Consider the following 15,862-nt stretch of genomic DNA (forward strand, 5'->3'; position numbering starts at 1 on the left):
ATAATATAGAACTATATAAAATAAAAGGTAAAAAAATTGTTCTTCCTTCATATTACCCCTAAATAAAGCCATCAACATTAAGACTCAAGTGTATATATCTACACCTTTATTTAAAAATATGAAACAATTTACATATGTAGGGCACATTTTTAAACAAAATTGGGATCATATATTACTCTGTACTTTATTTCTACTTTTTTAATTAAAAGAAAAAATATACATTTATTTTAATTAAAAAGGAAAAAAATATTTTCTTTTAATTAAAAAATGTATTATTTTTAATTAGAATCTCACTATATTGCTCAGGTTGGTCTCAAGCTCCTGAGTTCCAGTGATCCTCCCACCTCATCTACCCCAAGGGCTGGGATTACAGGCATGAGCCACTGAGCCAGGCTTTATTTCCACTTTCCATATTTCCATATATTTCCATATTTCCATATATTACTCTGCTTTTATTTCCATCTTACAATATACCATAGACATCCTTCCAGGTCAATATATATAGATGTAACAAATTCTTTTTAAACTATCTAATACCCATAATATTAGGATCCTTTCCCCCTCATACCTATAATCTTATAATAACCTTTGACTGGTCTCCTTGCCTCCATTTTCTTCCTTTTGAGAATCATATAACATAAGAATATTAAAAATCAAAAGGCAAACAGCAACACATTTCTGATGAAAAAACTGATGTCTCAAGAAATTAAACAAATTGCCCAAGGACACTAAATTAGTGGGAGAGTCATTCATTCAACAAATATGTGTTCGGCATCTAACACGTGGCCCTGGTATTATGGAGCATAAATTCCAGAAAGAGATATGTGAAAAATAAGAAAGCAAATAACAATGATGAGTACAGAATGTGATTAGTGCCATGCGGGGGGAAAAACAAAACAAAACAAAAAAAGTACAGTCAGGGAGGTAGGAGTAAAATAGGAGCATGTGGTGTCCTGGAAACCAAGGCATTAAAAAAGCACATTAGGCTGGGCGCGATTGGCTCACACCTGTAATCCCAGCACTTTGGGAGGCCAAGGTGAGCGGATCACTTGAGGCCAGGAGTTCGAGACCAGCCTGGCCAACATGGCAAAACCCTGTCTCTACTAAAAATACAAAAATTAGCTGGTGTGGTAGTGTGTGCTTGTAATCCCAGCTACTCAGGAGGCTGAGGCAGAGAATCGCTTGAACCTGGGAGGTGGAGGTTGCAGTGAGCTGAGATAGAGCCACTGTACTCCAGTCTGGGCAACAAAGCGGGACTCCATCTCAAAAACAAACAAAAAAAAGTGTATTAGGAGGGAGGGTGGAGTCAACTGTGTCAAATGCTAATGAATGATCAAAGAATATAAGTACTAAATATTGACCACTGGATTTGGCAATGTGAAGGTTACTAAAGATTTTAATAAGAAAGATAGGTAAGAAACAGGTAGAAGGAAGAGAATGGAATAAAAACCAACTTGGAATAGGCTGTTTTAGAAGGTCAGAAGTAGAGAAAGTATTAACAGTTTTTTTAAATTAATAAATTTATTTTTTAGAGACGTTTTAGGTTTATGGCAAAATTGAGCAGAAAATAGAGTTCCCATATATCCTCTGTCCCCGCATATATATCACCTTCCCCACTATTGGCATCCTACACCACAGTGGAACATTTGTTATCAATGAATCTACACTGACAGATCATAATCACCCAAACTCCATAGTTTACACTAGGGTTTTCCCTTTGGAGTTGGAGTTGTATATTCTATGGATTTGGACAAATGTATAATAACATGTATCCCCCATTACAGTATCGTGTAGGAGAGTTTCACTGTCCTAAGAATCCTCTGTGCTGTGGCTATTCATCTCTCCCTTTCCCAAAGCCTGGGTAACCACTAGGCTTTTTACTGTCCCCATAGTTTTGCCTTTTCTAGAGTGTCACATAGTTGAAATCATAAAATATGTAGCGTTTTCTGATTGGCTTCTTTTATTTAGTAATATGCATTTAAATTTCCTCCATATCTTTTCATAGCTTGAGAGTTCATTTCTCTTAAGTGCTGAAGAGTGTTCCATTGTCTGGATGTACCACAGTTTATTTATCCATTCACCTACTAAAGGACAGCTTGGATACTTCCAACTTTTAGCAATGATAAATAAAGCTGCCACAAATATCCACATCCAGGGTTTTTGGAACATAGTTTTCAATTGATTTGGGTGAATACCAAGGAGCATGAGTGCCAGACTGCATGGTAAGAGTATATTTAGTTTTGTAAGAAACTGCTAGACTGTCTTCCAAAGTGTCTGTACTATTTTGCATTCCCACCATCAATGAATGAGAGTTCTTGCCACTTCACATTCTTGCCGGCATTTGGTAGCATTAGTGCTTTGAATTTTGGCCATCCTATTAGGTGTGTAGTCATATCTCATTGTTGTTTTGATTTGCAATTCCCTAATGATAAGTTATGTTGAACATCTTTTGATACACTTACTTGTCATCTGTATATCTTTGTTGAAGTGTCTGTTCAGGTCTTTTGCCCGTTTTTTGATTGGGTTGTTCATTTTCTCATTATTGAGTTTTAAGAGTTCTTTGTATATTTTTGGGTAACAGTCCTTTATCAGATTTGTCTTTTGCAAATATTTTCTCCTAGTCTGTGGCTTGACTTCTCATTTTCTTGACATTGTGTTTTGCAGAGCAGAAGTTTATAATTGTAATGAAGTGCAGCTTAGCAATTATTTCATTTATGTATGTCACTGCTATACCAAAAGTCATGTTAACTTTATCCTATGCTGTCTCCTACATGGTTTATAGTTTTGCATTTTACTGTTTAGTGTTAGGATCCATTTTGATTTAAGCGAAGGGTGTAACGTCTATGTCTAGATTCGTGTCTTTCAAGTAGATGTCTAATCATTCCAGCATCATTTGATGAAGACTCTTTCTTCCATTGTATTGCCTTTGCTTTGACTGTACATACATATATAGTCAACTGATACAGTCTCCTTCTATTTCCTACATAATGCCTCTCTCTCTCTCTAGATGAATGCACTCTTATAGCTGGAGAAATAGAAAGAGAGAGAGAGAGAGACATTAGTTAGGATTTCCAACACAATGTTGAAAAGGGGTGGTGACATCCTTGTCTTGTTTCTAACCTTAGCAGAAAGCTTCAAGTTTCTCTGCATTAAGTATGATGTTAGTTGCAGGTCTTTCGCAGGCATTCTTTATCAAGTTGAGGAAGTTCCCTTCTATTACTGGTTTACTGAGAGTTTTTATCGTGAATGAGTGTTGCGTTTTGTTAAATGCTTTTTTTCATCTATTGGTATGATCTTGTGATTTTTCTTTTATAGCTTGTTGATGTGATGGATTGCACTCATTGGTTTTCAAATATTAAACCAGCCTCACATACCTGAAATAAATTCCTCTTGATTATGGTGTATAATTCTTTTTATATATTGTTGGATTCACTTTGATAGTATTTTGTGGATGATTTTTGCATCCATATTCATAAGACATACTGATCTATAGTTTTCTTTTCTTGTAATGTCTTTGTATTTTGTCTTTTGTTGGTATAGGGTAATGCCTGGGTTCACAGAATGAGTTTGGAAGTATTCCCTCTGCTTCTATCTTCTGAAAGGGGTTACAGAGAATTGGTACAATTTCTTCTTAAAACATCTACTAGATTTCATCAGTGAACCCATCTGGGCCTGGTACTTTACATTTTGTAAGGTTTTAAATTATTGATTCAATTGATTTAACAGACCCATTCAGATTGTCTATTTCTTCTTCTGTGAGTTTTAGCAAATTGTGCTTTTCAAGGAATTGGCCCATTTTATTTAGGTTATTAAATTTGTGGGCATAGGGTTGTTCATAACATCCCTTTATTATTCTTTTAATGTCTGTGGGATCCATAGTAATATTCCTTCTTTCATTTATGATATAAGTAATTTGTGTCATCTCTCTTTATTTCTTAGCCTGGCTAAGGGTTGGTGATTTTATTATTATTTTTGGGGGAGGCATGTTATTGATTTTATTGAACTTTCCAAAGAACTAGTTTTTGGTTTTGTAGGTTTTTCCTATTGATTTCCCATTTTCAATTTCATTGATTTCTGCTCCAATTTATTTTTCATTTTCATTTGCTTATTTTCAACTTAATGTGCTTTTATTTTGCTAGTGAAAGTTTTAATAACTGATTTTAGATCTTTTTCTTTTCAAATATATTCATTTAATGCTCTAATTTTCCCTCTAAGCACTGATTTCACTGTATCCCACAAATTTCAATAAGTTGTACCTTCAATTTCATGGAATTCAAAATATTTTAGAATTTCTCTTGAAATTTCATATTTGACCACCATGTTATTATATGTTTGTTGTTTAATCGTCAAGTATTTGAGGATTTTCCAGCTATCTTTCTGTTACTGACTACTAGTTTAATTCCATATGGTCTAAGGTCAGACATTGTAAGATTTCTATTCGCTGACACTTGTTAAGGTCTGTTTTACGGTTCAGAATGTGGTCTATCTTGGTGAATATTCCATGTAAGCTTAAGAAGATGTGCAATCTACTATTGTTAGATACAAATCATCTATATATGTCAATTGTATTCCGTTGATTTATGGAGTGTTGAGTTCTACTATGGCCTTACTAATTTTCTGCCTGCTAGATCTGTCCATTTCTCCAACTGTAAGAGTGCATCATCTATTTCTCTCTGGAGTTCTATCAGTTTTTGCTCGTGTATTTTTACACTTTGTTGTTAGGCACATACATACACATTAAGGATTATCATGTATTTTTAGAGAACTGACCTCTTTATCATTATGTAATGTTTCTCTTTATCCTTGATAACTTTTCTTGACCTTCAGTCTGTTCTGTCTGAAATTAACACAGTTGATCCCCCTTTAGCTAGTTTCTTTCATTTAGTTTTATCACGGTATATCTCCATCTTTTTACTTTAAATCTGTATGTGTCTTTATATTTAAAGTGGATTTCTTATAGACAACATAAGTTGATTCTTGTTGGTTTTTTTAATCCACTTCAACAATCTCTGTCTTTTAATTGGTATATTTAGACCAATGACATTTAAAATTATTATTGATATAGGTGGATTAATATCTACCATATTTGCTACTGTTTTCTACTTGTGGCCTTGTGTTCTTATTTTTGTCTTCCATACTTTTCTGCCTATGTAGTTTTTAATTGGACATTTTATATGATTCAATTCTCTTTCCTTTTCTAGTATATCTATTATACTTTTTTTACTTTTCTATGTGATTGCCCTAGACTTTGCACTATAAATTTACAACTAATCCAAGTGACTTTGAAATAACACCTACTGCTTCACAGGGGGTACGAATACCTAGTAATAACAAAATATTCCTAATTCCTTCCTCCCATCCCTTGTATCATTGGTGTCATTCATTTCCCTTATATATAAGCATAAATAAGTATATACATATGCATATGTAATCAAATAGATTGTTGCTATTATTATTTTGAACAAATTATTATCTATTAGCTAAATTAGGAATAAGAAAGATTAAAGTTTCCATTTTACTTTCACTTATTCTTTCTCTGATGCTTTTTCTTTCTTTATGTAGCTCCAAGTTTCTGACCTATATCAATTTCCTTTTTTCTGAAGAACTTCTTTTAATATTTCTTGCAAGGCAGGTGTCCTGTAACAAAATCTCTCAATCTTTATTTGTCTAAGAAAGTATTTATTTCTTCTTCACTTTTAAATAATAATTTCACAGGGTACAGAATTCCAGATTGATTTTTTTTCCTCTTAACACTAAATATTTCACTCCATTCTCTTTTTGCTTGCATGGATTCTGAAGAGAAGTCAATTGTAATTCTTATCTTTGTTCCTCTATAGGTGTTTATTCCCTCTGGTTTTTTTCAGGATTTTTTTTTAAATATTTGATTTTCTGCATTTTGAATATGATACGCCTAGGTATAGTTTTGGGGGGTTTGTTTATTTGTTTGCTTTTCCACTTATCTTTCTTGGTGGTCTCTGAGTTTCCTGGATCTGTGTTTGCTGTCTAACATTAATATGGAGAAAATTCTCAGTCATTTTTGCTTCAAATATTGATTCTGTTCCTTTCTCTTTTTCTTCTCCATCAAGTATTTTCATTACGTGTATTTATAACTTTTATAGTTGTCCTATAGTTCTTGGATATTCTTTTCTTGTTTATCTTTTTTTTTTTCTCATTGATTTTCAGTTTTGGAAGTTTCTATTGTCTCAAGCACAGAGGTCCTTTCAATGACTATGTCCACCCTACTAATGAACCTATCAAAGGCATTCTTCACTTCTAATACAGTGTTTTTGATCTCTAGCATTTTAAAACTTCTTTCTTAGAATTCCCATCTCCCTGCTTAAATTACCTATCTGTTCTTTCATGTTGTCTACTTTTTCCATTTAAGTCCTTAACATATTAATCATAGTCAAAAAAAATTCCTGGTCTAATAATTCTCATATACCTGACATATCTGACTCTAGTTCTGAGGTTGTTTATTCTCTTCAAATTGTGTTTTTTACCCATTGGTATGTCTTGTAACCTTTTGTTCAAAGGTGGACATAATCTACTAGGTAAAAGGAACTTCAGTAAACAGGCTTTCAATAGTGTAGTGGCAAGTTGTAGGGGGCGATGAAGTGTTGTATCGTCTTATGATTAGGTCTCAGTGATTTGGTGAACCTGTGACCCTGAACTGTGAAACTCACAAGTGTTTTCAGCTTATTTTTTCATCTCTCTCCCCCTCTTAGGTGAGACAGGATGGCTAGAGGAGGCTGAAGTTAGGAATTTGCCTTCTTCGAGGTAAGTTCGACTATAACACTCTATGCTTCTGCTATTTCTTCAACTGTAGTAAGACAATAATATAATTTTAAGGATCTCTCTTGCTTCAACTCTCCTGCTTGCTAATCTCTGTAATTCTTTCAGCAGACCTGAAGCTCTTTTCATTTACAATAAGTAATAAAAGGCTTAACATGCTAAATACTTGCTTGAGGTAAAAATAACTAAACCTGTCTATTCTAAATTATATCTAATAAGAAACAACAATAGTAAATATACGCAGTACTGAGCACTCTCCTACACTATGCCCTTTTCTTTATATACCTTACTTAGCTATCAACACAAACCTATAACATAGGCACTATTAATATTCGTATTTTACAGATAAGGTGACTAAGGCACAGAAGGGTTTAAGTAACTCAGGTAGGAGATGGTGGGGCCAGGAAGTCTGGCTCTAGTAATGACTTATCACAGTCTTTCCTCTTTTATTTTTAAACCAGGGAGGGGATCTGAGAGCAGGTAAACACTAAAGGAAAAACAAGTCACCAACCTATAGAAAGGGACAGGCTAGTCTGAAAGTGGCCAAATGAAAGCTATGAGTATGTGTACAATGCTTAGCAGGGATAATATTGCTAAGAATTAACACTGCTTTGCTTGATTTATAGTTTGGAGGAGACTTTGTTTGTTTTCAATACCAGGATCTAAAAGAAGAAAAGAAGAACAAGAAAGTTATTCAGTAAAGTTCATAAATGATGAGAAGATAGGAGTACTGACAGTATCAGTTTGGAGCAGAATATAATAACTTTGGACCTTCCAGATAACCTGAACAAGGTACACGACACCCCTTTTAGTAACCCAGCCACAACTTAGCAAGGCTTCTTCAGCTTCCTTGGTCAGGTTAGGAGATTTAGTTGTCCTAGTAATCAGAGTACAGTTGAGGACCATTCCTGTCCACAAGAAAAGTAATTTTCACGGTTAGGATTTGGCAACTCTTCTTGCCATCCCATTCCTGTGTAAGAGACAAAATGGCAATTCCCTACAATTGTGCTTACTGCAGAAGCTATAAATGAATTCCTAAGTACAACCTGCAGAGAACTAAACCAAAGCCTATTTTATCACAGCTTAGATGGCTTCCAGCTACCTTAAAATGTAGCCATCTGCTCCCTGATATTATAAGTCCTATTATGCAAGCCTCCTCCCCAATCTCAGAGGAGACTAGAAGACATGCCACTGCTGTTGCTTCCCATCCACATTTTAAAATAACAGAAAAAAAAATCAGCTTCAATTGGCTCCAGTTGGTGTGAATAATGAGATGTGGTTGTCAGATTTCTGGAAAGCTGCCAGTATGGTCATTAACTAGCCAGATACTAGGCCCACTTACAAACAGGATAATTAATACAATTTTAAATAATGTCAATATTAATGAGATTGTAAATTTGGGACTTGGGGATGGGATGAAACAATCTATGAATCAGAATCCTTCTTGCAGTATGTGCTGTCTGTAAGAAAGGGGATATACTAGGATAAGGGAGATGGAGCTTCCTCAGTTGTGGCAATCAAGCTTTTCCCAATTAAAATATGGTCTTTTTTTGAAGTCTATGATGGAAGTATCCTAGTTTTGACAAGTTGGCAGTAACCCTTGTGATCTATTTTACTGGGATATATACTGTCACTGAAAAAATAAAACATATTACAAAACTGGAGAGCAGACCCTGCCTGTGATCATTAGACAGACTGGACCAAGTGCCTCAAGCCTTTGATGCCCTGACATGTTATTTTCTGGATAGTGTCCAGCAACCCAATGCAGCATAGCTTTTTCTCTACTGTATCCAGATGGCAAATGGAAGAGATCAAATTCAACAGTTTCAGGACTAACCTTAATGGATGTGAAGGCTGGCTCCCCTATGAGCTTTTCAGGGATATACAATACAAAAAGGCCTTTGAACAAAGACACAAATAATTAGTTTTCTCTCTCTTTCTTTCTCTCTTCAAAACTAAACCATGAATGTGGTAATCTGGTTTAAATTGATCTTCTGGTTGAAAAGGACAGCCAAATATCTGATGAGTTCTAATCACTGACACCCATGACACTTTCTGTGAAGTTCAGATGGGTGTTACTGTTTATATCCTGGAAAGCTTTTTTCTCTCCCTTCAGGCAAATATTTTTACTCTTTCACGATTTCCCTCAAAACATTAACCAAATTGTGTGTGTGTGTGTGTGTGTGTGTGTCTGTGTGTTCCCAAATGTTTAGGCAGCACTGTCTTACAGAAAGATTCTCACACCCTCTCTAAAGGCAGATTTCAGAATTGGCTAGCATAAGCATTACGCGTTTGTGCTACTGTGTACACTAGACCTTCACTCTAAGTACATTTGTACAGTAAGAAATATTATATAAAGTCTGCCTCACTCTCCCAGATGTTACTTATTGAAGATTTGACTTTCTGTCATACTAGAAATACCTAGTTATTCACATAAAAGTCCTATGGTATACAGCATCCGACCAGCATTGTAGTTAGGAAGTGGAGTAAGTATAGTTAGTAAGTGGAGGAGGCAACAATAAGGAGGAGAGCTCAGCATTTGAAAGAAATAAATACGTTTACTTTCTGGGTTCTTCCATAAAACAAAGATAGGTCAACTTAAAGTAGGAGTTGTTAGGGAGAAAAGAAGAATGGCAGGTAAGAGACAGGACTAACGTGCAGCTCTCACTTAGAAAGAACAGAACAGTGTCTGGAGACTCACATGGTGAACTTTGGCTCCAAGAACCATCGCAGGAATATACCAGGAAAACTGAAAAAATTCACAGACCCTTTGAAAGAAGTGGCTTCCTGCTGCAAGTGCCACAAGACAGCCGAAAAACTGTGAGGTCCCAAAGTGTGAAAGGGGAAAAAGTCAGCCTCTGAACACACATCCTCACTGGGGAACCTAAAAATCCAGATCACAGGAGGATTTAACCATACTTAGAGCTAAAATGGATTTAGGGAGCCAAGTGAAATATCAAAGTAGAAGTAGCAGAAAGAGCCCTGTAGGCATTCCCAGTCTTCAGCTCAGGCCCCAGGGAAGCCATTCCTGGCCTTATCTCACAGAGGTCCTTGGAGAAGGAAGGCAGCCAGTGGAACTGCGGAGAGGCCACAGGGTAAAGGAAGCTCCTAGCTGAACTCCGTAATAATTTCAACTGAGCAAAACTTCCCTGAGCAGAATCCAGGGCAGGGGAGTAGAGAGGAGTGAACAGGAAGTGCAGATATAAACGCAGAAGTCACAGCCAACGGTTCAGGCAGGCAGGGAGGTAAGGACTGAGAGCCCTGCTTGCTTTCTCAGCTGGAAGGCTTTTAGGCCAAGGCAAGATCTCAGCTCTGCTCTCCTGCTGCCTGGATATAAACTCAGTGCAGTTAGGGAGGCATGGTGAAAGTGAGAATGGCCTTGCTGGCTACATGGGAGTGGGGTGAGGCATGTCACTGCCAGCTTTCCCCCACTTCCCAGGTGACCTGTATGAGGCAGCAGAGGCAGCCATAATCCCCCTGGGAACACAACTTTACAGGCCTGAGAACCACCCCCACCATCCCCCATAGTGGCTGCAGCAAGCCCCACCCAAGGAGAGTCTGAGTTCAGATTTGCCTAACCCTGCACCCACCTGATGGTTTGTCTCCACTGGCCCTGTTAGCCAAAGACAAAAGACATAATCTCTTGGCAGTTCCATGGCCCCACCCATCACCTGAGAAACCGGAGTACTCATCCTGGCCAATGTAGGGCAAGATTATATCCCCCTTCTACTACTGCAGCTGGCACTCTCTTGAAAGTGCCACCTCTGGCTAGAGGCCAACCAACTCAACTAATAGCAGAACAACCCTGCTCCAAAGAAAGAGAAAACAACAGCTAATTCTACCATGTGCAACACGCTGGCTAACCAGAGGTCCTAAGTCTGTCCACGTGACAACTTCACTGTAAGCATAACCAGTATTCAAGAAAACTGGTGCACTAAATGAAACTACAACCGAGGACTTCCACAGAGTCCACTTCACTTCCCTGCCACCTCTACCAAAGCAGGTGGTGGTATCCACAGCTGGGAGAACTGAAGATGGGTCACATCACAGCACTCTTTACAGCACTAGCCTGGATCCTGGTAGCCCCACTGGGTGGCTAGACCCAGAAAAGCAATAACAATAGCTGCAGTCTGGCTCTCAGGAAGCCCTATCCCTAGAGAAACGGGGAGAGCATCACATCAGTGGATCACCCTGTGGGACCAAAGAACCTGAAGAGTAGCCCTTCAGTTCCATATCTTTCCAATGAAACAGTCTACCCAAATGAGAAGGAACCAAAAAAATAATTCTAGTAATGTGACAAAACAAGGTTCTATAACACCCATAAATGGCTTCAAACCAAGTAGAAATCTCTGAATTGCCAGAAAAATAATTCAGAAGGTTGATTATTAAGCTAAGCAAAGAGGCACCAGAAAAAGGTGAAAACCAATTTAAATACATTTAAAAAAAAATACAGGATATGGATGAAAAAGTTCCCAGATAAATAGATATGGTAAGGAAAAGACTATCACAACTTCTGGAAATAAAATACACATTAGAGAAATGCAAAACACACTGATAAGTATCAAAAATAGGATCGAACAAGCAGAAGAAAAAACTTCAGAGCTCAAAGACAAAGCTTTTGAATTAACGCAATCCAACAAAGACAAAGAAAAAAGAATTTTAAAAATGAACAAAGTCTCTAAGAAATGTGGGATTATGTTAAATGACCAAACCTAAGAGTAATTGGTGTTCTTGAGGAAGAGGAGCAATCTAAAAGTATGCAAACGTATTTGAGGGAATAATCGAGTAAAACTTCCCTGGTCTTGCTAGAGATCTAGATATCAATATCTAAGAAACTCAACGAACATCTGGGAAATTCATCACAAAAACATAATCACCTAGGCACATAGTCATCAGTTTATCTAAAGTCAAGACGAAGGAAAACATCTTAAGAGCCGTGAAGCAAAAGCATCAAGTAACTTATAAAGGAAAACCCATCAGATTAACAGCAGATTTCTCAGCAGAAATGCTGCAAGCCAGAAGGGATTGGGGTCCTATTTTTAGCCACCTTGAACAAAATATTATCAGCCAAGAATTTTGTATCCAGCAAAACCAAGTTTCATAAATGAAGGAGAGATAAAGCCGTTTTCAGACAAACAACTGCTGAGAGAGTTCACCACTACCAAGCCAGCACTACAAGAACTGCTAAAAGCAGTAAATCTGAAAACAAAACCTCAAAATACACCAAAATAGAACTTCCTTAAAGCATAAATATCACACGTTCTATAAAAAAGTAACACAATTTAAAAAACCCAAGGTATTCAGGCAATATCTAGCAGTGATGAATAAAACAGTACCTCACATCTCAATGCTAATGTTGAATGTAAATGGCCTAAATGTTCCACTTAAAAGATACAGAATGGGAGGATGTATAAGAATTCACCAACCAAGTGTCCAGTGTCTTCAAGAGACTCACCTAACACGTAAAGACTCACATAAACTTAAGGTAAAGGAGTGGAAAAAAAGATGTTCCATACAAATGGACACAAAAAGCGAGCAGAGGTAGCTATTATATCAGACAAAACAGACCTTAAAGTAACAACAGTTAAAAAAGACAAACAGAGACATTATATAATAAAAGGATTAGTCCAACGGGAAAATATCACAATCTTAAATATATATGCACCTAACACTGGAGCTCCCAAATTCATAAAACAATTATTACTACACCTAAGAAATGAGATAGACACAATAATAGTGGGGAACTTCAATACTCCACTGACATCACTAGACAGGTCAAGACAGAAAGTCAACAATGAAAAAATGGACTTAAACTACACTCTAGAACAAACTGACTTAACAGATATTTATAGAACATTCTACCCAACAATTGCAGAATATACATTTTTTTTCATCAGCACATGGAACATCCTCCAAGATAGACCATATGACAGACCACAAAACACATCTCAATAAATTTAAGAGAACTGAAATTATATCAAGTACTCTCTCAGACCACAGTGGAATAATACTGGAAATTAACTCCAAAAGGAACCCTCAAAACTATGCAAATACATGCAAATCAAATAATCTGTTACTGAATGATCCTTGGGCCAACAATGCAATCAAGATAGAATTTAAACAATTATTTGAATTGAATGATAATAGTGGCACAACCAATCAAAACCTCTGGAATATAGCAAAAGTAGTGCTAAGATGAAAGTTCACAGTATTAAATGCCTACATCAAAAAGTCTGAAAGAACACAAATAGAAAATCTAAGGTCACATTTCAAGAAACTAGAGAAACAAGAACAAACCAAATCCAAACCCAGCAGAAGAAAAATAACAAAGATTAGAGCAGAACTAAATGAAATTGAAACAAACGAAAATACAAACGATAAATGAAACAAAAAGCTGGTTCTTTGAAAAGATAAACAAAATCAATACACCATTAGTGAGATTAATCAAGAAGAGAGAAGATCCAAATAAGCTCAATTAGAAATGAAATAAGAGCTATTACAACTGACACCACAGAAATACAAAAGACAATTCAAGACCACTATGAACATCTTTATGTGCATAAACTACAAAACCTAGTATATAAACTATATAAACTATAAATTCCTGGAAATATACAAACCTCCTAGATTAAACCAGAAAGAAACAAAAACTCTTAAAAAAAAAAAAAAAAAAAAAAACAAGTAATGAGATTGAAACAGTAATAAAAAAAAGTTGCCAACAAAAAAAGGTGCAGGACCAGATGGATTCACAGCTGAATTCTATCAGACATTCAAAGATGAATTAGTACCAATCCTACCCAAACTATTGAAAAATATAAAGATGGAATCCTCCCTAAATCATTCTATGAAGCCATCATTACCCTAATACCAAAACCAGGAAAGGACATAACAAGAAAAAGAAAACTACAGACCAATATCTCTGATGAAAACAGATGCAAAAATCTTCTGTAGGTAAATGAATTCAACACAATATCAAAAAGATAATCGACCATGATCAAGTGGGTTTCATACCAGGGACACAAGGTTGGTTTAACATAACACAAGTAAATAAATGTAATGATATATCACATAAACAGAAATAAAAACAAAAATCATATGATCATCTTAACAGATGCAGAAAAAGCATTTGACAAAATCTGACATTCCTTTATGATTAAAACCCTTAGGAAAATTGGCATAGAAGGGATATATCTTATGGTAATAAAAGCCATCTATGACAAACCCACAGGCAACATTATACTGGATGGGGAAAGGTTGAAAGCATTTCCCCTGAGAACTGGAATAAGACAAGGATACCCATATTCACCAATTCTATTCAATATGGTACTGGAAGTCCTGGCCAGAGTAATCAGACAAGAGAGAGAAATAAAGGGCATCCAAATTGGTAATGAGGAAGTCAAACTGTTGCTCTTTAGCAACGAAATGATTGCATACCTAGATAACCCAAAGACTCATCCAAGAAGAATACAGGAGGGCGGAGCAAGATGGCCGAATAGGAACAGCTCCAGTCTCCAGCTCCCAGCGTGAGCGACACCCAGAAGACGGGTGATTTCTGCATTTTCAACTGAGGTACCGGGTTCATCTCACCGGGGAGTGCCAGACAATCAGTGCTGGTCAGCTGCTGCAGCCTGACCAGCAAAAGCTGAAGCAGAGCGAGGCATCGCCTCACCTGGAAAGTGCAAGGGGGAAGGGAATCCCTTTTCCTAGCCAGGGGAACTGAGACACACAACACCTGGAAAATCGGGTAACTCCCACCCCAATACTGTGCTTTACCAAGGGTCTTAGCAAACGGCACACCAGGAGATTATATCCCACACCTGGCCAGGAGGGTCCCACGCCCACAGAGCCTCCCTCGTTGCTAGCACAGCAGTCTGCGATATAACTGCAAGGTGGCAGCGAGGCTGAGGGAGGAGCGCCTGCCATTGCTGAGGCTTAAGTAGGTAAACAAAGCCACCAGGAAGCTCAAATTGGGTGGAGCCCACCACAGCTCAAGGAGGCCTGCCTGCCTCTGTAGACACCTCCTCTGGGGACAGGGCATAGCTAAACAAAAAGCAGCAGAAACGTCAGCAGAGGTAAATGTCCCTGTCTGACAACTTTGATGACAGCAATGGATCTCGCAGCATGGAGGTTGAGATCTGAGAATGGACAGACCGCCTGCTCAAGTGGGTCCCTGACCCCTGAGTAGCCTAACTGGGAGACATCCCCACCTAGGTGCAGCCCAACACCTCACACCTCACAGGGCTGCATACACCCCTGAGACGAAGCTTCCAGAGCAAGAATCAGACAGCAACACTCACTGTGCAGCAATATTCTATCTTCGGCAGCCTCCGCTGCTGATACCCAGGCAAACAGCATCTGGAGTGGACCTCAAGCAATCTCCAACAGACCTACAGCTGAGGGTCCTGACTGTTAGAAGGAAAACTAACAAACAGGAAGGACACCCACACCAAACCTCATCAGTATGTCACCATCATCAAAGACCAAAGGCAGATAAAACCACAAAGATGGGGAAAAAGAAGGGCAGAAAACCTGGAAATTCAAAAAATAAGAGCACATCTCCCCAACCAAAGGAACGCAGCTCATCACCAGCAATGGATCCAAGCTGGACGGAGAATGACTTTGACGAGTTAAGAGAAGAAGGCTTCAGTCCATCAAACTTCTCAGAGCTAAAGGAGGAATTACATTCCCAGAGCAAACAAACTAAAAATCTTGAAAAAAGAATGGAAGAATGGATAACTAGACTAATCAATGCAGAGAAGGCCATAAATGAACTGACAGGAATAAAAACCATGACACAAGAAATACGTGACAAATGCACAAGCTTCAGTAACCGACTCGATCAATTGGAAGAAAGAGTATCAGCGATTGAGGATCAAAGGAATGAAATGAAGCAAGAAGTCTAAAGAAAAAAGAGGAAAAAGAAATGAACAAAGCTTTTAAGAAGTATAGGATTATGTGAAAAGACCAAATCTACGTCTCACTGGGGTGCCTGAAAGTGAGGGGGAAAATGGAACCAAGTTGGAAAACACTCTTCAGAATATCATCCAGGAGAACTTCCCCAACCTAGTAA

General features: G+C 37.5%; 1 protein-coding gene across 1 annotated transcript in view; it reads right to left on the reverse strand.

The window, feature by feature from the left end:
- The window catches only part of WARS2 (tryptophanyl tRNA synthetase 2, mitochondrial), a 112,651-nt gene that overhangs the window by 72,376 nt on the left and 24,413 nt on the right, over positions 1 to 15,862 (reverse strand). The gene's annotated exons all lie outside the window — the stretch shown is intronic.

Source organism: Papio anubis, chromosome 1, assembly GCF_008728515.1.
Source record: "Papio anubis isolate 15944 chromosome 1, Panubis1.0, whole genome shotgun sequence".
Lineage (NCBI taxonomy): Eukaryota > Metazoa > Chordata > Mammalia > Primates > Cercopithecidae > Papio > Papio anubis.